This window comes from Arachis ipaensis, chromosome B9 (assembly GCF_059453495.1).
Source record: "Arachis ipaensis isolate K30076 ecotype BB chromosome B9, ASM5945349v1, whole genome shotgun sequence".
In the NCBI taxonomy this organism is placed as follows: domain Eukaryota; kingdom Viridiplantae; phylum Streptophyta; class Magnoliopsida; order Fabales; family Fabaceae; genus Arachis; species Arachis ipaensis.
In genome coordinates this window covers 127302659-127324480 of record NC_142444.1, presented here as the reverse complement: position 1 = coordinate 127324480, position 21822 = coordinate 127302659, and positions in this window count along the sequence as shown.

The window sequence follows — 21822 nt, the reverse complement described above, 5'->3', positions numbered from 1 at the left end:
AAGAAGAAGACAGCAATCAACAGGAATTAAATCCAGAAGACAGCAATCAAAAACCAACAATTAACCCAGAAAAAACAACATGCAACAGTCAACATAATTAAATCCAAAAAAACAACAATTAAACTCCCAAAAATAAAACTAAAGCAGTGTATGGATTGAGGCTTACAAACTCAGAAATTCAGTAACTTAAAATAAGCAGAAATTAATAGACTCAGAATCAGAAATCAGAAAACCAAATAAAAGTGAGCTCAGGCATCGAGGGGATCGACGATGAGGATAGAGACACGATTTTAGGGTGGCTGACGACGACAAGGACAGAGGCGGCGACACTAACAGCAGCTCCGAGAAGAGGATCGCAACGGCAGGGCTTGACGCTGGCTGAGGAGAAGAGTTCGTCGGTGACGGCGGCGCTGGCGGTTGCCTGCTGCTGCTGGCTGTCTGGGAGAGAGAGAGAGGCTGATAGGGTTTCTTCTGTGCCAGCGAAGAGAGAGAGCGAGAGGCTGGGTAGGTGTGTGAGAGAGAGAGAAGGGGGAGGGACCGCATGGTTTATATGTTTTATTAATTATATTTTTTTCAGCATCAAACGACGCCATTTAGTGATTGGGGGGGAGAACCCGGCCGGTTTGTCCGGTTCGCCGGTTAATCACCGATTCGACCGATTTTTTATCGGTTTTTTACAGGACGGTTTTGCAGGTGGACCGAATCGACTAAGTGACCGGTTTCCGGTTAACCCGGTTGAACCGGCCAGTCCGGTTCAATTTTCAGAACATCAGTTTTTATTCTTCGTTGGTGCTATGCTGGGCCCGGAAATGAGTCAAACTCGCTCATGAGCTAGCTCGAACTCGTGAACTGGTGAGTCGAACTTAAACCTGGAATTAAGCTCATAAATTAAATGAGCTGAGATTGAACTTGGATAAACTCAGCTCATTAGCTCGTGAGCTGGCTTGAATATATATAATATTAAATGCATTTAGGATATGCATATTAATAATTTAACATATATATATATATTAATGTTCTTAATTATTTAAAATTTTATAGTTATTTTTATATATAATTTTGATGTAAGATAAATAAAAAATTTATAATTGATAGATAGACAATATATAAAATTTATCTTTTTTAATTTTTTTTAATATATATAAGTTATAATTTATTGATTTAAAATTATAGAATATGTTCGTATTATTTGAGACAGCTCGTGAGCTCTCGCTGAGCCGAGTTTGAGCTTACGAAATAGGCTTAATTGTTAATGAGTCGAGCCATGAGCCAAAATTAATTTTCGTGAGCCAAGCTTGAGCTTGGTCTAACTCGACTCAGCTTGGTTCACTTTCAGCCTTCTATGCTCAATCCGGATTAGTCTTGAGGTCGGTTCACTAGTTTTTCGGTCAGATTATCCTGATCGATCCGATTTTTATAACTATGTCTAGAAGAAAACGTAAGGGGAGAGCTAGAACTGAATAACACTTTTTCTTTTTCTTACAATAATTTTGTCGGAATACTTTTAGGTTCTTTCGTGGGTTTTATTAAGACCCAATAACTAGGCTCATTAATATTCTTCTTCCTGACTAATAAAAAAGACGATTCTTCTTAAATACCCAACTATTTTTTTAGGACATAGGCAGAGTCCTAATCTTTGCATGGGTAAAATGAAAAGATGAAACTATTGAGTGGTATTTTATTCAATTGAACAGTGAAAATAGGAGAAGTGTTTTCCAAACAAATATGAAAAATATAGTCTAAGGAAAGAGAAAATAAATAGAATAGTGAAAAAAAATCAAAATTGGTTGAGTGTTTAGCAGTAGTAGTAGCATGTTGAGGAACTACATGCGTGGAAGGAACACTTGAATAAAAATAAAAGAAGAATTTAGAGAAGGTGGAATTTAGCAGAAGAAGAACGGAAGAAGACATTGTTGATCGAAAAATATTTTCGATGAGAATGAATCGATTTGGAACGAGTCAGATATAGCTTCTCGAGAGGATGTACGTGTGAGCATGGATTGGAAGTGATTGGCGTTGATTTGGATTTCAATTGATTTATTAATTAAATAAATTTAATCAAGTGAGAGATTCGATTTGAGAAATCGAGTAAAGTATTCGATGAGCTAGTCGAATAGTTATGGAAGTGGAAGAGTTAGTGGCTTCTATCACACGAGGAAATCATGGAAAAATCTACAATCACGCGGCGGGAACCGTTACCAAGAGGGATGACATTTCAAAATTGTAATCTTGCAGTTAATTGTAATTAATTGTAAATTAATTGTCAGTTATGTAAGATAGCCTATAAATACTAGGAAGTGTTAGGGAATAAGGGTTGGAACTTTTACTCAGAAAAAAACACTCAAGCACACTCACATCCCAGTGAATTCCTGAGTCTGCAATCGAGTTATCTTTTTTGTAGGGTTCCTTCCATCTTCTTCTTTCTTTCAATTCACTTTTCTGTACACTTAACATTTCAAGTAAATTTATTTTGTAAGTGTTCTCTATTCCCGTTGTTCAATTTATTCTTCTGCATTTCAAATTCCTATGCCGAAGTCCTTTGATCCAATCAAAGGAATTTTATCATTCCCTTTTAATTTCAATGCAAACCTTTTCACTTTTTGCACATTTACTTTTTGAAAACTTTAATTTCTATGTTTCGTTTATCAATTTACAAACTTTCTTTAGTTTTTATTTTTAATACTTGTTTAATCGAAGACGCTTTGATACACTTTTAGAAAACTGGTACTCGCACAGAGGAGTAGGTTTCGCTCCCATACCACTAGATATCGAACCACCATCGATTTGCTAAAAATCGACAAAACAAATTGGCACGCCCGGTGGGACATTTTTTAAAGCGAAGTGTCAAATAAATATTTTTCCAGTGATTCTTAGTGTATGCAATTACGAAGTGGGAAGATCATTCACATGGATGATGAATTATCAAATGTGAATGGTGGTTCATCCACCAATGATAGCATACCAATATCCATGCAACAAGCCGACGTATCTTCACGTTTGGAAGGTGCAATTGGAACTGAAAGTATAGTCGTTACGACTATTCAAACTTGAAATGTTGGACGTAATATTCGTCCACGTGGCCCTGTGCTACCATATCAACCTCCATTAACCGCTGGTTGGCCCCCTTATGGTCTTCCTCCTGGTTATACCCCACCGGTGGGTGGTTTTGTTCCGCTTGTCCGCTTTGGGAATGCAAATGGAGTGAATAATATTCAAAACCCACAACAATATTCCGAATATTCTCGTGATTATAATGTGGGCTCCACTTCGAATGCTTCAAATTCAATGGCAGTATATCCAACAATAAGTGGAGGAAAGTCACCATGACTTGGTCAATTTATTGACTCAGCAAATGACTACAATTCTGAACCCATGCTGGCTAATCATGAATCGAGATTTGAGCATCTTGCTAGACAAGTCGAGAGGATTGCTCGAATTGTTGACTATGATGAAGGTGAGAGGCATAATGCCAGGGGAAATAATGAAGGAGTAGAAAATGTTTTGCAAAATGAAAATAATGTTTTGAATCGAGAAAATCCTTACATGGTTCCCCGAGGACAGAATGCTGATGACCTTTTAGCCAGACTACATGGCGGTGAACGTTGTCAAGTCACTAGAATTGTGGAAGAAGTGTTAAATCGGGTTGGGCTGAATGTGGTTTTATGAATCAACCACATTTTGTATCCGCTTTTCCTCAAGTGGTTCAAATGGCTGAAGTGCCAAGAGGAGTGAAAAATCCAAAGATAGTCACAAAATTTGCTGGTGAAGTCGGAGAATCAACTACTGAATATATTGCTCGTTATTTGGTCGAGATTGGAAACTTAGCAAATGATGAAAATTCAAAAATAAAGTTTTTTCCTTCGTCATTGACGAAGAATGCGTTTACTTGGTTTTCGAATCTTTGACCAAATTCGATCACAACATGGAATCAGTTAGAAACTGCTTTTCACGCTCAGTTTTATCGAGGGAAGATGAATGTAGCAGTTACTGATCTAGTAGCTTTGAAACGTGAAGATGGTGAGACCATTGATGATTAGTTAATACGTTTCAAAAACGCTAGAAGTAGATGCTATGTAACATTACCCGAAAGTGAGATAGTGAAAATAGCAACTATGGGGTTAGGATTCTATATGCGCAGGAAACTGCTTAATGTGCATATTCCTGATCTGGCTCATTTGGCTGAAAAGGTTCGATAGATCGAACTCATGAGAAAAGAAAAAGAAAAGTATAGAAATGAGCAGAGGTCAAAGAGTAAACCTTTTACTCGAAAAGAAAAGGTTGCTTATGTAACTATGGAATCCTCAAAGGAGGAATTCGATTTCGAAACAGAAGTCGATTTGGCTGAACTTAAGAAAGGTCCTCCATATGTTTGTTCTTTATTGAAGAAACTTCCTAGCAATGAAAAGTCGAATGATTCAAAACTGAAAAGTGGAAAGAAATATAGTTTTGATATTTCAAAATCTTATCAGATTTTCGATGTGTTGCTTAAAGATAAACAATTAGTTTTGTCTGAGGGTAGAACTTTGCTTTCTGTGAAAGATTTAAAAGGAAAGCCTTATTATAAATTTCATCAAGCAACAAGTCATTCGACTAACAGTTGTGTTCGTTTCAGGGACTTGATTCAAGAAGCAATCATGGAAGGACGGTTGAAATTTGATTATGGCAAGAAGGAGATGAAGGTTGATGTTGATCCCTTCGAAGTTGATGCCAGCTATGTCAAGCCTTGCCTAGAGGTGAACATGGTTGGCATGTCCTATGATTTTGATGTGGTTCTTGATGATTTCAAGTCACAAGTGAGATTTGTATACCCCCATAACGAGAGACGGCTTGTTGGATTTCTTGGTCCAGCAAAAGATCAAAGACCGGGACGTATCTCTATTTCCTTGGTGCAACGCTGTCTTTGATGCTGAAGCGGCAGCAATCTTTGAAAAAGAAATTATGAAAAAGAATTGGCTCATAGAGAGGAACAAGCATGTCAGAGACAGCCAATTCGACGCATGGAGGGCTCTAGTTCAAAGATCCCCCAGCATGATGTAACTGCACCTTTAAGCCGATCCCAAGCTATAGGTGTTCAGTGGATTAGGAATTGTCAGGAATTCTAAAGGTGTGACCATCTGTATCGGCGCAATCCTCAATGGGGGCATTGAGCACCTTCTCGAAATCAATATGCCTTCTATCGAGGATGAGCCAGGGGTTATCCAAGAGGAAGAGGTGGAAGAAGAAGTTTCAATCAGAGTAAGAAAATTCAAACAGAGACAGGAAAAGAGGTAAGCAAGGGGGCAACGCCTTCTGTGCATTCTCGAATTGTCTTTTCTTCTGATGGAGAGACTTATCCCAAGGAAATTTCATCACCTGCAAAGATGGAAAAAGGCAAAGCAGTGGCTCAGTCCTCTGGAGTCGACAAACATAAGGATGTTGATGTCGATGAGGAGTATTTTGATGAAGGAGATGAAGACATGATAGGGACGATCTCGATCATTCCAACTGAATATCTTGGGGATTGTGAGAGTAATCCAGATGAGGACTATGATCAGGAAGATGAGGGGGCTTTCTCCTTCATTCGCATTGAAGATGAGCCAGGGTATTTTCCTCGGCCTACTGAAAGACAAATGTCTCATCTGCGCCCCCTTCATATTATCGCCATTCTGAATGGGTTTAAAATAAATAAGGTATTGATTGATGGTGGGGCAGCGATTTGTCTTCTGCCTGAGAGGATGTTGGGAAAAGTAGGAAAGCATCCTGATGATCTGGTCCCTACAAACATTGCTGTGACTATTTTAGTGGGACTTCTACGCCAGCGAAAGGGCTAGTCACTTTGACTGTAAAAGTGGGGTCATCGGAAAGACATTCTATGTTTGTGGTAGTGCCATCAAAGGCTAGTTACAATGCCTTGCTAGGAAGAGATTGGATCCATGGTGTAGGAGCTGTACCTTCTACTGTGCATCAGAGCGTGCTTCTGTGGACTAAGGAGGGTGATGACTGCGCATCATGTACCTTTTTTCTATGCTTTTTCACCTTTAATTTCCATTAATTATGCTTAATTATTGAGTATTTTTGTGCTTAAGATGTATATTGTTTTGATTTCTTTGAATTGTTTAACTTTGTAGAAAATGGTGGAAAAAGAAGCAAAAAAGAAGCACAAAAGAAGCAAAGAAAGCTGGTGTGCCACTTGGAGCTCTGGGCATGGCACGCCAAGCCTTTGAAGCCTATTCTCATCAATGGGCGTGCCACTTAGTACTCTGGGCGTGGCACGCCAGGCCAACATTCCAGCAAGGGAGATTGAAGAGTTCAACATGGGCGTGCCACTTGATGTCGAAGGAGTGGCACGCCAACCTTAATGGTGACTTGGGCATGCCACTTGGGTTCTAGGCGTGGCACGCCAAGCTTGAAAGAATGAAGACCAACATGGGCGTGCCACTTGGTGCTATGGGCGTGGCACGCCAAGTTTGTGAAGCCAAGATCTCAAAGAGGGCGTGCCACTTGGTGTTTTGGGCATGGCACGCCAGGTTTAAGTTCCAGAGGAGTGATTTTGAGCCCCACTATGAGCATGGCACGCCAAGAAGTGGGCGTGGCACGCCGGGGCATATGCCAGCCTGACCTCCTCTCATTCAAATGAAGATATCTTGTGATACACAACTTTAAATGAGGTGATTTTAGTGCCATTAGAAAGTAGACATTCAGATCTTTCCAACCATATATAACACTTTATGATGTACACTAGAATTAAGGAAGATATTGACCCCAAAATCACAAGGAGAAAAACACGTCACTGTAAAGTTACCAGCCTGACCTCTTCATCTTCAAAGGAACATAACTTGAGTTGTAGAGGTCCAAATGATCTGATTTTGGTGGCATTGGAAAGCTGACATCAAGAGCTTTCCAACAATATATAACACTCTAGATTAGACGTTAAAAATGGAGGTGAAAAATGCTATTATTTCAGCATTACAAAAGCTGGGCGTGCCACTTGATATCGAAGGCATGGCACAGCTATTTTTTCATAATGGGCGTGGCACGCCAGGTTCTGGGCATGGCACGCCAGTTCTAATGGCCAGAGAGGAAGATTTTGTGTATCATAATGGGCGTGGCACGCCAGTTTCATAACATATGGGCGTGGCACGCCAGAGAGTGGTCGTGGCACGCTGGGCTACTTGACAGACTGACCTATCCACCTTCAAATGGGCATAACTTGAGCTACAGAGATCCAAATGAGTTGATTCCAAAGACGTTGGAAAGATAACATCCAGGGATTTCTAACAATATATAATACTTTATAGTGGAAATTAAATTTGAGCCCAAACAACTCCATCTATTCAGCGTTCAAAGTGGGTCATAATCCAAAGTGAAAAATCAAGTGCGAGTGGCACTTGAAACCACACGCCAACTTCTCCCTATAGCCTCCAACCTTCAATCAAGCCCATTCCAACTCTCATTCAAGCTATAATTGTCAACCAATCAAGGCCACAAGAAGCATTTAGAATAGTTTATTTTCATTTCATTGTAATTTGCTTTTAATTTCATTTAAGTTTGTAATTTAAGAGAGCCTATTTAAAGGCCTTAGTTTCATAGAATTAGGTATGGCTGGATTGGGGGGAAGTCTTTGGACCCTCTCTATTCACCGTCAATTTCTTCTCTTTTCTTTCTTACTTTGTAAATAATTTAGTTATGAATTACTAACTCTTTCCATTAGGAAAGAGAGCTCTATTATTTTTCAATGGATTAATTGTTTTTATTCTTCTTCTTCTCTTCATCTCTCTTTGATTTACTAGAAAGAATTTCGTTCTTCATGATAGTATTCAATTATCTTGGAAAAGAGATTGAACGTAATTGGGTTTTATGGGAACCTTGGAAGAGGAAACATAAAACCATGCTTGAAATTTTTTCTCACACTTGAATAGGATTTGGGTTTTGGTGTTTAGATATGGTGACATATAATCCTCCCTCTACTTGAATCTAGGAAAGTGTGTGGTATAATCAGGGAACAAGCTTCATCTCTTCTCATGAGCAATTAGACCAAGGAATTGGCTATTGATCAAGATTTGAGAGATTGAGTCACCAAGGGATTGGGGCTCAATCAATCATGATTGCCAAGAGGTCAATGAGTAGCATGATTGAAGATGAGATGAAATCAATTAATCTGAAGAATGCAATATCTCTTGATCCCAATGCTTATTTTATCTTTCTTTCTTTTATTTACTTTATGGTTATTTACATTTTCTGCACTTTACATTTCTAGGACTTTACTTTCTTGTACTTTACTTTCCTTGCCATTACTTTCTTGCACTTTATTGCTTTCCTTTACATTCATGCAATTTACATTTCCTGTTTGAATATCACTCTCCAATATGATTCGTCTAACTAGGATAATTAATTAACTATTGTTTGCTTTAATCCGTTAATCTCTGTGGATATGATCCCACTCCACTGTGGGTTATTACTTGACGATAATTTTGGTGCGCTTGCCAAAAGAACGGATTCACAAAATTTATAATGGGGTGTGAATTCGGCTCATCAGAGGGTAAACCTGAAATTGTCAAAGCAGATTCGAGTCTATATGTCGAACAAATGCATGTCGATTTTAGGATATATAATCGTAAATTAAAGCCCTTAAATGTTGATCGATCTCTGAATCTTTATAATTGGGAAGGGTGCTATTTAACTTCATAAGGCCTTTCGGTGAAGTTACGTTACCCAGACTTGGGTTTCGAGCCGACTAGTTGGGACTGTCTTTCTTGAAGACCTTGAAGACTGTTCAATGGACTAGGTTGAGGAGGTTTCCGACTACCTGGTAATATTACATAATTATTTAAATAATTTTCAATTTTTAGAAAATAAAGATGATTCTTCTGATGAAGTTGAGTCAGATAGGGTTAGTAGACTTACTAATTGTAATGTGTTTGATTCGACACTTCCAGTCGAATTTAGTTATGATTTTCCTATTTCTTGTAATGAAACTAATGATGCGAGCCAGACTGCCGATTTAATAGCAGAGGCTCATTGTGTAGAAAATAAAAGTAATGATGATTTAATCAAAGATCAAGTTTCTTCTATTTCTGATGATTCTATTGATTTCACTTTTGATTGCATATATGATTTAGAACCTTTGGGATTCAAAAAATATTCAATCAAAGAGGATAATTTTTATAAAGGGTTTGAATCTCAAGATCCCTTAGAAGAAATTAATCTGGGGACTGCTCATGATGTTCGAATTACATATATTTGTAAAGATCTTGTTGATCCTTTTCGAACTAAACTCTTCAATCTTTTGCTTGAGTTCAAAGATTGTTTTGCTTGGAATTATCATAAGATGCCTGGTCTCGATCATTCATTAGTAGAACATCGATTAGCATTAAAACTCAATGCTCGACCTGTGAAACAAACTCCAAGACGTTTTGCTCCTGAAATTAACGTAAAAATTAAAGAAGAAATAGAACGCTTGATTAAAGCGAAATTTATTCGAACTGCACGTTATGTTGAGTGGGTGTCGAATATTGTCCCAGTAATGAAGAAGAATAGGAAATTAAGAGTATGCATTGATTTTCGAGATTTGAATAATGCTACTCCAAAAGATGAGTATTTTATGCCTATCGCAGATATGTTAATCGATTCTGCAGCAAGGAATGAAATTCTTAGTTTCATGGATGGTTATTCTGGATATAACCAGATTTTCATTGCAGAAGAATATGTGGCCAAGACTGCCTTTCGTTGTTCTGGGGCATTAGGTACTTATGAATGGGTAGTTATGCCTTTTGGTTTGAAGAATGCTGGAGCAACATATCAACGAGCCATGAATGCTATTTTTCATGAGTTCAATGAAAAATTTATGGAAGTATATATCGATGATGTGATGGTCAAATCGATTTCGGCAAATCAACACGTTGATCATTTAAGGAGAGCATTCCTTATTATGAGAAAGAAAGGGTTAAAAATGAATCCTTTGAAATGTGCTTTTGGTGTATCGGCTGGAAATTTTTTGGGTTTTGTGGTTCATAAAAAAGGGATTGCTATCGACAAGAATAAAGTAGATGCGATATTGGCATTGTCTGCACCTAAATCGAAGAGAGAAGTACAATCTTTTTTGGAAAGGTAAATCATCTTCGAAGGTTCATTTCGAATCTCTCAGATCAAACTAGAGTGTTCGCACCTTTAGTAAAACTGAAAAATGATTTGCAATTCGAATGGACAATGGAACATCAGTTGGCGTTCGATTCTATTAAGACTTATTTGTCTAAAGCCCTAATCATGGCAAATGTTCGTCCATCTGAACCTTTAAAATCATATATTGCAGCATCTTCAAATACTATAGGGTGTATGTTAGCCCAAGATGATGAAGACGGGCATGAACGGGCAGTTTATTACCTTAGCCGAGTTTTAACTGATATCGAAACAAGGTATTCCCCAATCGAAAAATTGTGTTTGTCCCTATATCATGCTTGTATGAAATTAAAGTGTTATATGGTGGCTAAATCAGTAAAAGTTATAGCACAAATTGATCTTATTAAATATATGTTGAGTTTCCCTATGTTAAGGGGACATTTGGGGAAATGGATGCTGGCATTGATAGAATTCGATTTACAGTATGTCCCAGCAAAGGCTGTTAAAGGACAAGTCATTGCAGATTTTTTTGTAGATAATTCGAAAGATCTGCATGACCAGGGGGCAAATATAATCGATGTGGAAGTCAATTATTGGAAATTATATTTTGATGGATCAAAGCACAAAGATGGTGCAGGAGTTAGAATTCTTGTTATTTCGCCAGAAGGTATTCCATCGGAATTCTTGTTTGAATTAAAGTATCCTTGTTCTAATAATGTGGCCGAATATGAGGCTCTGATTCTAGGTCTTGAAATTTTAATTGGCAAAGGAGCTTTAGAGGTTCAAATTTTAGGGGATTCGCAGTTAGTTTTAAAATAGTTATCAAAAGAGTTCAAGTGTAATAATGAAACGTTACAAAAATATTTAGTAACTGCTTGGGAATTGTTAACATCTTTTCGAAAAGTTTTTTTGGTGCATATCCCTAGAATTCATAATGAAATTGCTAATGAGTTAGCCCAAATTACTTCGAGGTATCGAATTGGTCCAGAAAACATTAGGAAATTATCTAGTATCCACCAAATTTTAGTACCAACAAATGAAAGAGAAGTTTTGTGTATAGATGAATGGGAAGATTCTGATTGGAGAAAGCCTATTGCTCATTATTTAAAAAATCCCAGTATTGCAGTCGACAGAAAGGTAAAATTACAAGCAATAAATTTTGTCTTAATGGCTGATGAATTGTATAAAAAAGGGGTGGATGGAAGTTTATTGAGATGTTTAAGTTGAGATTATCAGAACATCACCTTGGGTGAAGTTCATAATGGAATATGTGATGCCCATCAGGTAGGGAAGAAGATGAGATGGGTGTTATATCGTAATCATGTATATTGGTCGTCTATAATAAAAGATTGTATTGATTATACAAATGCGTGTCAAGAGTGTCAGAAACATGGTTTGATACAACAGATTCCAGCGGCTGAATTGCATTTGATAATAAAGCCATGGCCATTTAGAGGTTGGGTTTGGATTTGATTGGGTTGATTCACCCTCTTTCGTCAAAACAACACAAGTTTATTTTAGTAGCTATTAATTATTTCACGAAATGGGTTGAAGCAGTTCCCCTAATAGAAGTTAGTCAAAGTGAAATAATAGACTTTGTCGAGGAACATATTATCCATCGATTTGGAATTTCTCAGACATTAAGTACTGACCAAGGAACTATGTTTACTGGCCAGCAAATTAAAAATTTTGCGACTTCAAGAAGTATTAATGTGGTCACTTCAACTCCTTATTATGCACAGGCTAATGGGCAAGTGGAGGCAGCAAATAAGATCTTGATAAGCTTGATTAAAAAGCATATCGGAAATAAGTCTCGAACATGGCATGAAACTTTGAGTCAAGTATTATGGACCTATCGAAATTTGCCAAGGGGTTCGATAGGGACTTCACCTTATAAATTGGTGTATGGCCATGATGCCGTGTTACCATTAGAAATTAATTTGAATACTTTAAGAGTATCAAAACAGAATGATTTGCCAGTCGATGATTATTGGAATGCAATGTTTGATGAGTTAAATGAATTAGATTCAGAGCGAATCCTAGCGCTCGATAATGTGATTCGACAAAAAGAGAGTGTTGCTCGAAGTTATAATCGTCGAATTAAAGAAAAGTCTTTCAGGATAGGCGAGTTAGTTTTAAAAGTCATTTTACCGATGGAAAAGAAATCGAGGTTTCTGGGTAAATGGTCCCATAGTTAGGAAAGTCCCTTTCAAGTAACAGGGACATATTCTGGAAATGCCTATCAGATTAAAGATATCGAATCAGGGAAAGTGATTAACTCGATTAATGGAAAATACTTGAAACATTTCTATTGTTGGCAAACATAGAAGTTTAACATGTATGAAGTTCAGAAAAGATAGAAATAATTACAAAATAAAGTAAACTTTGAAATGAAAATAAATTCAAGGTGCCACTAGCTTTACTAAGTCTGAGCGCAGCTTTGCCCTTTTATTTTCCAGAATTGAAAGTGCCTCGATTTGTTTGAATTTGTCAAATTGGACTTTTTCGAGTTATTTTTCATATTCTTCCGGCTTGGTCTCAATGGAAAAAAGTTCTTGAATAAGGTGTTGATGTTCCTGTTGGGCAGCTGCCAAGGGTCTGGCTATAGTAGCCCGGTTCTGTCACACTTTGGCAAGCTTTTCATTGATTTGAGCCAATTTTGCTTCAAGTTTTGCTTCTTCCTGGTCATGAAAAGCTTAGACAGAAATAGCATGGGAGATTCTCAGATTGAATTCTTCACGAGAAGCTTGAATTGGTTGAGCGGTTGTCAAATAACTGTCTATATTGGTTTTGATATTGATTTTATTTAGCTTCAGTTTCTTAGAGTTGAAATTGAGATGCTACGCTCTCATTGAGAAGTTATTTGAATTCTTGAATTGAGGCAGAATTTAGTGTGTTAGCTGGAAGCTCTAAGGAAGAATTCAAAAGATCAGCTAGGAGTTGATTAAGAATTGTGTCACTAACCCATGTGGTAGGTGAATGATCCAAGAGCTTGATAAGTGATCGAAGCTGCTCTCGAGTATTAGCATTTAATTCAAATAAAGACCTTGATGTGGTAGGTCTTGAGAGCGTAGGCATTGGTACAAGTACCGTATTTTCTTCGATAACCCGGCTTAAGACAGAAATCAGATCAGCTAAAGTAGCACTTGTAGGAATGGTGGAAGCATTTGATGTTTCAGGTCTTGGTCCAGGAGGAGTCTGAAAACTAACTTGGTGAGGAGGACTAGGCAGCTTTGGAGGGGTTTCTAAGACCCTGGACCGAGACGAATCGGAATTTGTTGTCTCAACATTCCGAGAGGGAGAGTCAGAATCTAGAGCCTCTTGGTTCGCCATAGAAAGTGCAGCATGGTTGTTTGGTGAAGTTGATTCAAGTATGAGAGTCTGGGTTGGAGAATGCTGTGGAGGATTTTTTGTCAAATCAATTGCCGATGTTACATGAAAAGGTGGGAAAGCAACATCAAGTGGTTGAGTGGATTCGGTAGCCTGAATCAAATCATGGGATGAAGAATGCCCCTGGTCATGATGCTGTTGCAGAATTGGCTGATCAGGTACCACAGGAGATGTAACCGAATGAGCAGCAGTGGAAGACTAGTATGGAATGTACATGAGTGTGAGTTAAAATTTATTCCAATTTAAATAAAGACACATATAGAAATGCCAAATGTTACCAGAGCAAGTCTTTGTTGCCGAATTGGTTGAGGACCAAGATCCAAATCGGTGGTATCTTCCGATTGGGGGGAGGCAGCAGGAGTATCCTTGTTAGTTGATTCACTTTCATCAGAACTCTCACTTGATGATAGCAGCACTAACTGATAAGAGACTCAGAGTTGAGTATAGATAAGAAGATACAATTTGTAGTGCCTTCCAAGTTAAAAGGAAAAGCTAAAAAAAAAGTTACCTTTCGAGAAGTTCTGGTAGGAGTTCTTCTACTTTTGTGTGGTGGTGGTCGAGCAGGTTCGGCTTTCCTTTTTTGAGTTCTTTTTGGAGAGCTCTCAGCAATAGGGACGGTTTGAATGGCAGTTTGTTGAATTTCTTCTAAAGTACGAGTGTACCTTGAATAGTAAGCAGCCCACCATTCGAAACAGGATTTGGTGATGAAGGAACTGCGTTTATAGATCAAGAAATTGAAACGATCGCTGTGTTGTTGATTTTTCAGGAGACAAGTATTGAAATCTTCCTGAGTTGTTAAAGCAATGTGGCAGAATGGATTATCATTTCGAGGCTGTGGTGTTGGAATGGCTTGAGAAAACCCCAGTTGTCTAGCTGTTAAATGAGGGGCGTATAGAGTTATTTTGAACCTTTCTTTTTTGTTTAAAGGTAGCCCTATCGGAATTACTTGAATAGCCAGTAAGTTTGTCCAGCTCCGATTTGCAAGTTCACTCTCTTCATTAGTATCAGGAAAGAGTAAACGATCCAGCCAGGCAGGACCATGATTGCGACGCAGAAAAGGAGTAAAATTGAGTTGGTCATTGTCAAAATCTTTGCAGGAATGGAAAAGAGAAAAAACAGTCCAGAATCTATCTTCATCTGATTGGGTGTCCAGAAAATTGGGTTTGAAATCAGACAATCGAAAACCTTCAATGTATTGCTTGTCAGTACTACCACCTTCAGGTTTTGTCATGAAATTTTCAAAAATGGCATTGAGCCATAATTGAAGAAGCCATAGAGGGCCCCCTGCACTGATTATCTTATTGTCTCGAAGGTTACAAATAAATTGACCAAGCTCTTAAAAAATATGCCCTAGAAGAAGCTTTGCCAAATTGAGAACTTTTTCTTCGTGAAGGAAAGTAGCCAAAGGAAGGTAGAGTTTCGACATTTGTATGCTTTGAGAGCAGAACAAGATTGCATTTAACCAATAAAATAAGAAGGCTACATGTTCATTTTCAGTGATTTTTGTACATTCTGCACCCATGTTGTGGGCAATAAAGTCACTATAAGAGTTGGTTAAAACAATATTGTACTGACGCTTGGGTTGCATGTCAGGAGTACAGTCTAGAGAATTTATTGGAAGCCTTGTAATAGCAGCTACGTCGAGGAGAGACATTCCGATCATTCCACAAGGAAGGTGAAAGTTGTTGGTTGTTTTGTTCCAGAAACAAGTCACATCCCCAATCATCCAAGGGTATGTAGTAAGTGAGAAATGAGAGAGCCTTAGTAGTTCATGAATTCCTAAAGCTCTCCAGTCAGCATTTTTGGTAGGTTCAAGACGTCGATAACAAGCTGTAAAATTGTATCCCTGAGGATTAATCTTTGGATTGTTCCTGAAGGACTTTTGGTTGATAAAATGAGAGATGTTAAAAGCTTGGTTTATCAGTAAATCTTCCCTTTCAGCACTTGGAAAGAAAGAAAGTTTTTTATTTGTCCTCTCAAGAAATTCAATCGGTCCAAGAAAGTAGTGTGTATCGGCACCGATTGTGAAGGGGATTAGGATTCTGGTATCATTATTTTGCAAATGGGGATCGTCAATGACTTCATCATTGACTTGATTGAGAATGCGAAGGGCCGGTGGAGGCGGCGGTGCTATTATGGGGCCGCCTTTACCCTTATCTTGGGTGGCAGCCTGATTTGAAGAACCAGCCATTGCCAAAGAGAGGAAAGGAGAATGAAGGTTGAGGATTTTGTGAAGAAATTCTTGGTGTAGAGAAAATTCAGAGAATGATGAGGTTCGAGAGATTCAAACAAAGGAGAAAGTGATGAATTTAAAGTATCACTGTAGCCGTTACTGTGGAAGGAATGCGAATAGAGGTGACTTCACGAAGAAGATGAAGTGGTAGAGAGAGAAAGCGCAAGTTTCGGGAGACCTGTCGAGTGGGTCAGTAGTAATGGGGAGTTTAAATGACAATTATTGCTGATTTGGAAACTGACATTTTTTCGATTAAGTGCTTTATTCTTCGATAATGTTATCAAAGGCAAACACATTAATCTAAGGAGGCAATTTGTTGATCAAAAAATATTTTCGATGAGAATGAATCGATTCCGAACGAGTCAAATATAGCTTCTCGAGAGGATGTACGTGTGAGCATGAGATTGGAAGTGATTGGCGCTGATTTGGATTTCGATTGATTTATTAATTAAATAAATTTAATCGAGTGAGAGATTCGATTTGAGAAATCGAGTAAAGTATTCGATGAGCTAGTTGAATAGTTACGGAAGTGGAAGAGTTAGTGGCTTCTATCACACGAGAAAATCATGGGAAATGTCTACAATCACGCGGCGGGAACGGTTACCAAGAGGGATGGCATTTCAAAATTGTAATCTTGCAGTTAATTGTAATTAATTGTAAATTAATTGTCAGTTATGTAAGATAGCCTATATATACTAGGAAGTGTTAGGGAATAAGGGTTGGAACATTTACTCAGAATAAAACACTCAAGCACACTCACATCCCAGTGAATTCCTGAGTCTGCAATCGAGTTATATTTTCTATAGGGTTCCTTCCATCTTCTTCTTTCTTTCAATTTACTTTTCTGTACACTTAACATTTCAAGTAAATTTATTTTTTAAGTGTTCTCTATTCCCATTGATCAATTTATTCTTCTACATTTCAAATTCCTATGTCGAAGTCCTTTGATCCAATCAAAGGCATTTTATCGTTCCTTTCTAATTTTAATGCAAACCTTTTCAGTTTTTGCACATTTACGTTTTTAAAACTTTAATTTCTATGTTTCATTTATCAATTTACAAACTTTCTTTAGTTTTTATTTTCAATACTTGTCTAATCGAAGATGCTTTGATGCACTTTTAGAAAACTGGTACTCGCACAGAGGAGTAGGTTTCACTCACAGACCACTAGATATCGAACCACCATCGATTTGCTAAAAATCGACAAAACAGACATATAAAGGCATAATTCAGAAAGGGATTAAAGAGGCATAGAGACAATGCCACAGATTCCTACCAAACATAATCCTCTAACGCCCTATCAGTATTCCACATTCTCTCACTCCTTCTTGATCTCTTATTTTGCGGATCAATTGCCACGTGGCTTCCACCCATAACTAACTTTCCTTTCCTATCAATTGTCTTTCCTACGTGATTTTGCTCATCACTCTTTGCATAGTTAGCATTTATATATTCTCCACTAACCATGTTTGCTACATTACTCCCCATTTTAACCTCAACCTTGTCTTCAAGGTTGAACTCAGGATTGGCTCGTTGTAACTGCTTAGCTGCTTCCCATGTGTTTTTGGCCTCGTCTCTAGGATCCTATTGACTTCGAAGCTGCCTAAGCTCTACCATCCTTGATGCTTGTATGATTAACAAAACTACTTTATAAGGTTCCATGATTGGTCCTGACAAAGTATCATGCAAAGGTAAAGGCATGTACTGACTTTTTTGCTCTCCATGGTACTTCTTGAATGTTGAAATGTGAAAAACATCGTGTATGTTTGCTATCGTTAGTAAGACTAGTGTATAAGCTATTGCACTTAGTTTATTGCTGATAAGGAATGTACTACAAGAAAAATATTGAGTATCATCGCAAAGAGTAGCGACAGATTTACCAGTGGATTTACCGGCAGTGAAGGCGTCAAATTCATCAAAGTCAAATTATTACCGGCGGTTTTACATTTTCAACGATAAATTCACCGGTAATAATTGGAGAAAAACAAAAAAAAATAGGTGCGTAAGTTAGTATCGAATTTATTGTCGGATTTTTCAGACAGTAAATCCGACGATAACTATGCCGTAAATTTGAAGCGCGAACCCTCTTCCCCCTCATTTGAATTTCTCTCTCTCTCTCTCTCTCTCTCTCTCTCTCTTTCTCTAACCCTCTCACCTCCCATTCTCTCTACTTCTCTCATCTCCCCGACAGCCCCTTCCTCTCCGAGAGCCACTCCTCATCGTTTTTGTCGTCTCTGTTGTAGCTGTCGGATTCTAAATGAGCTGCTACCGCTGCTGCTGCCGCCACCAATGCCGTTGCTTCTACCACTGTTTATGTCACTTCTACTTCTCAGCTCTGGTGCTCTTCTTCAGGTAATGCTTCTGAACTTAGGATTTTCTAAAATTCTGATTTGTTGATATAATTTATAAGGTTTATTTGCTGTTTTGAGATTTCTGATTATTGTTGATTATTTAGTTCTGAACTTAGGGTACTGAACTTGTTTTGAACTTAAGGTTTTCTAAAATTCTGAACTTAGGATACTGAACTTGTTTAGTGTCAATATTAATTAGAACATATTCTGATTTGTGTTCCTTATTTAGTTTTGAACTTAAGGTACTGAACTTGTTTTGAACTTAAGGTTTTCTAAAATCTTAAACTTAGGGTACTGAACTTGTTATTTTCAATTTTAATTAGAGCATGTTCTAATTTCTGTTTCTTATTTGGTTTTGATTTATTTCGATTCTAATTAAAACATATTTTGATTATTGTTGATTTGTTCTAAACTAGTTATTATAATTTAAAAGATTGATTTATTGTTGATTTATTCTTTTTGTTTGGTTTTGATTAAAAATCCTAAAGATAAGTCACATTAATTTTAAATATGTTTTAAGAGTGAAAATGGCAGTAAATTAAAAAAAATCAAATAGGAGACCATTTTAGCACATTTTTAATTAGTATGCTCTTTTGCAGACATGACGACAGGTAAAGGTGTTGCAGATCAGCCTAGTGGTCGTGGTCGAGGTCGTGGTAGAGGAAGGTTTTCTGCGGGTATTCTTGAGAATTCTGGATCCTCTCCCTCTAATCCGACTATCCTGGTGATGTCACAGGTTGCGGATGCATCGGAACAGCTATTCATCATGGTGTCTGGTGCACGAAATCACAATCACACTTTTGCAATTCCGCACAACTAACCAGCAAGTGCACTGGGTCGTCCAAGTAATACCTTACGTGAGTAAGGGTCGATCCCACGGAGATTGTCGGTTGAAGCAAGCTATGGTTATCTTGTAACTCTTAGTCAGGATATCAATAATTCTCAGATTTAATTGTAAAAAGTAAAAGAACATGAAATAAATACTTGTTATGCAGTAATGAAGAATAGGTTGAGGTTTTGGAGATGCTTTGTCTTCTGAATCTTTGCTTTCCTACTGTCTTCTTCTTCATGCACGCAAGGCTCCTTCCATGGCAAGCTTTATGTTGGGCATCACCGTTGTCAATGGCTACTTCCCGTCCTATCAGTGAAAATGTTCCAAATGCGCTGTCACCGTACGGCTAATCATCTGTCGGTTCTCGATCATGTTGGAATAAGATCCATTGATCCTTTTGCGTCTGTCACACGCCCAACACTCGCGAGTTTGAAGCTCGTCACAGTCATCCCTTCCCAGATCCTACTCGGAATACCACAGACAAGGTTTAGACTTTCCGGATCTCAGGAATAGCCGCCAATAATTCTAGCCTATACCACGAAGGTTCTAATCTTAGATTAGAAACCCAAGAGATAGACATTCAAGCTTGATTGCATGTAGAACGGAGGTGGTTGTCAGGCGCGCGTTCATAGGTGAGAATGATGATGATTGTCACGGATCATCACATTCATCAGGTTGAAGTGCGAATGAATATCTTAGAATAGAAGCAAGCATAATAGAATGGAAAATAGTAGTAATTGCATTAATTCATGAAGAACAGCAGAGCTCCTCACCCCCAACAATGGGGTTTAGAGACTCATGCCGTAGAAGATACAATATAAAACGTGTAAAGTGTCATGAGGTACAAGATGAATCACTAAAAGTAGTTTTTATAGTAAACTAGTGACCTAGGGTTACAGAAATTGAGTAAGCTAGAATAGTTAGTGTAGAAATCCACTTCCGGGGCCCACTTGGTGAGTGTTTGGGCTGAGCATTGAAGCTTTCACATGTAGAGACCTTTCTTGGAGTTGAACGCTAGCTTTTGTGCCAGTTTGGGCGTTTAACTCCAGCTTTCATGCCAGTTCTGGCGTTTTGACACCAGAATTTCTGTTCTGACTTTGAACGCCGGTTTGGGCCATTAAATATTGGGAAAAGTATAAACTATTATATATTGCTGGAAAGCCCAGGATGTCTACTTTCCAACGCAATTGAGAGCGCGCCAATTGGGCTTCTGTAGCTCCAGAAAATTTACTTCGAGTGCAGGGAGGTCAGAATCCATTAGCATCTGCAGTCCTTTTTCAGCCTCTGAATCAGATTTTTGCTCAGGTCCCTCAATTTCAGCCAGAAAATACCTGAAATAACAGAAAAATACAAAAACTCATAGTAAAGCCCAGAAATGTGATTTTTATTTAAAAACTAATAAAAACTAACTAAAATATACTAAAGACATACTAAAAATAATGCCAAAAAGCGTATAAATTATCCGCTCATCACAACACCAAACTTAAATTGTTGCTTGTCCCCAAGCAACTGAAAATCAAATAGGATAAAAAGAAGAGAATATACAATGAATTCCAAAAACATCTATGAAGATCAGTCTTAATTAGATGAGCGGGGCTTTTAGCTTTTTGCCTCCGAACAGTTTTGGCATCTCACTTTATCCCTTGAGGTTCAGAATGATTGGCATCTATAGGAACTCAGAATTCAGATAGTGTTATTGATTTTCCTAGTTCAGTATGTTGATTCTTGAACACAGTTACTTTATGAGTCTTGGCCGTGACCCTAAGCATTTTGTTTTCCAGTATTACCACCAGATACATAAATGCCACAGACACATAACTGGGTGAACCTTTTCAGATTGTGACTCAGCTTTGCTAAAGTCCCCAATTAGAGGTGTCCAGAGCTCTTAAGCACACTCTTTTTCCTTTGGACCACGACTTTAACCGCTCAGTCTCAAGTTTTTACTTGACACCTTCACGCCACAAGCACATGGTTAGGGACAGCTTGGTTTAGCCGCTTAGGCCAGGATTTTATTCCTGTGGGCCCTCCTATCCACTGATGCTCAAAGCCTTGGATCCTTTTTATTCTACCCTTGCCTTTTGGTTTAAAGGGCTATTGGCTTTTTCTGCTTGCTTTTTCTCTTTTTTTTTTCTTTCTCTCTTTTTTTTCACATTTTTTTTCTTTTTTTTTCTATTCACTGCTTTTTCTTGCTTCAAAAATCATTTTTATGATTTTTCAGATCATCAATAACATTTCTCCTTTTCCCTCATTCTTTCAAGAGCCAACAATTTTAACATTCATAAACAACAATTTCAAAAATATGCACTGTTCAAGCATTCATTCAGAAAAACACAAAGTATTGCCACCACATCAAAATAATTAAACTGTTTTAAAATTCGAAATTCATGTACTTCTTTTTCTTTTTCAATTAAAAACATTTTCCATTTAAGAAAGGTGATGGATTCATTTTCATAGCTTTAAGACATAGACACTTAGACACTAATGATCATGTAATAAAGACACAAACATAGATAAACATAAAGCATAAAAATTCGAAAAACAGAAAATAAAGAACAAGGAAATTAAAGAACGAGTCCACCTTAGTGATGGCGGCTTGTTCTTCCTCTTGAAGATCTTATGGAGTGCTTGAGCTCCTCAATGTCTCTTCCTTGCCTTTGTTGCTCCTCTCTCATGGTTCTTTGGTCTTCTCTAATTTCATGGAGGAGGATGGAATGTTCTTGATGCTCCACCCTTAGTTGTCCCATGTTGGAACTTAATTCTCCTAGGGAGGTGTTGATTTGCTCCCAATAGTTTTATGGAGGAAAATGCATCCCTTGAGGCATCTCAGGGATTTCATGATGAGAAATTTCCTCATGCTCTTATTGAGGTCCATGAGTGGGCTCTCTTGTTTGCTCCATCCTTTTCTTAGTGATGGGCTTGTTC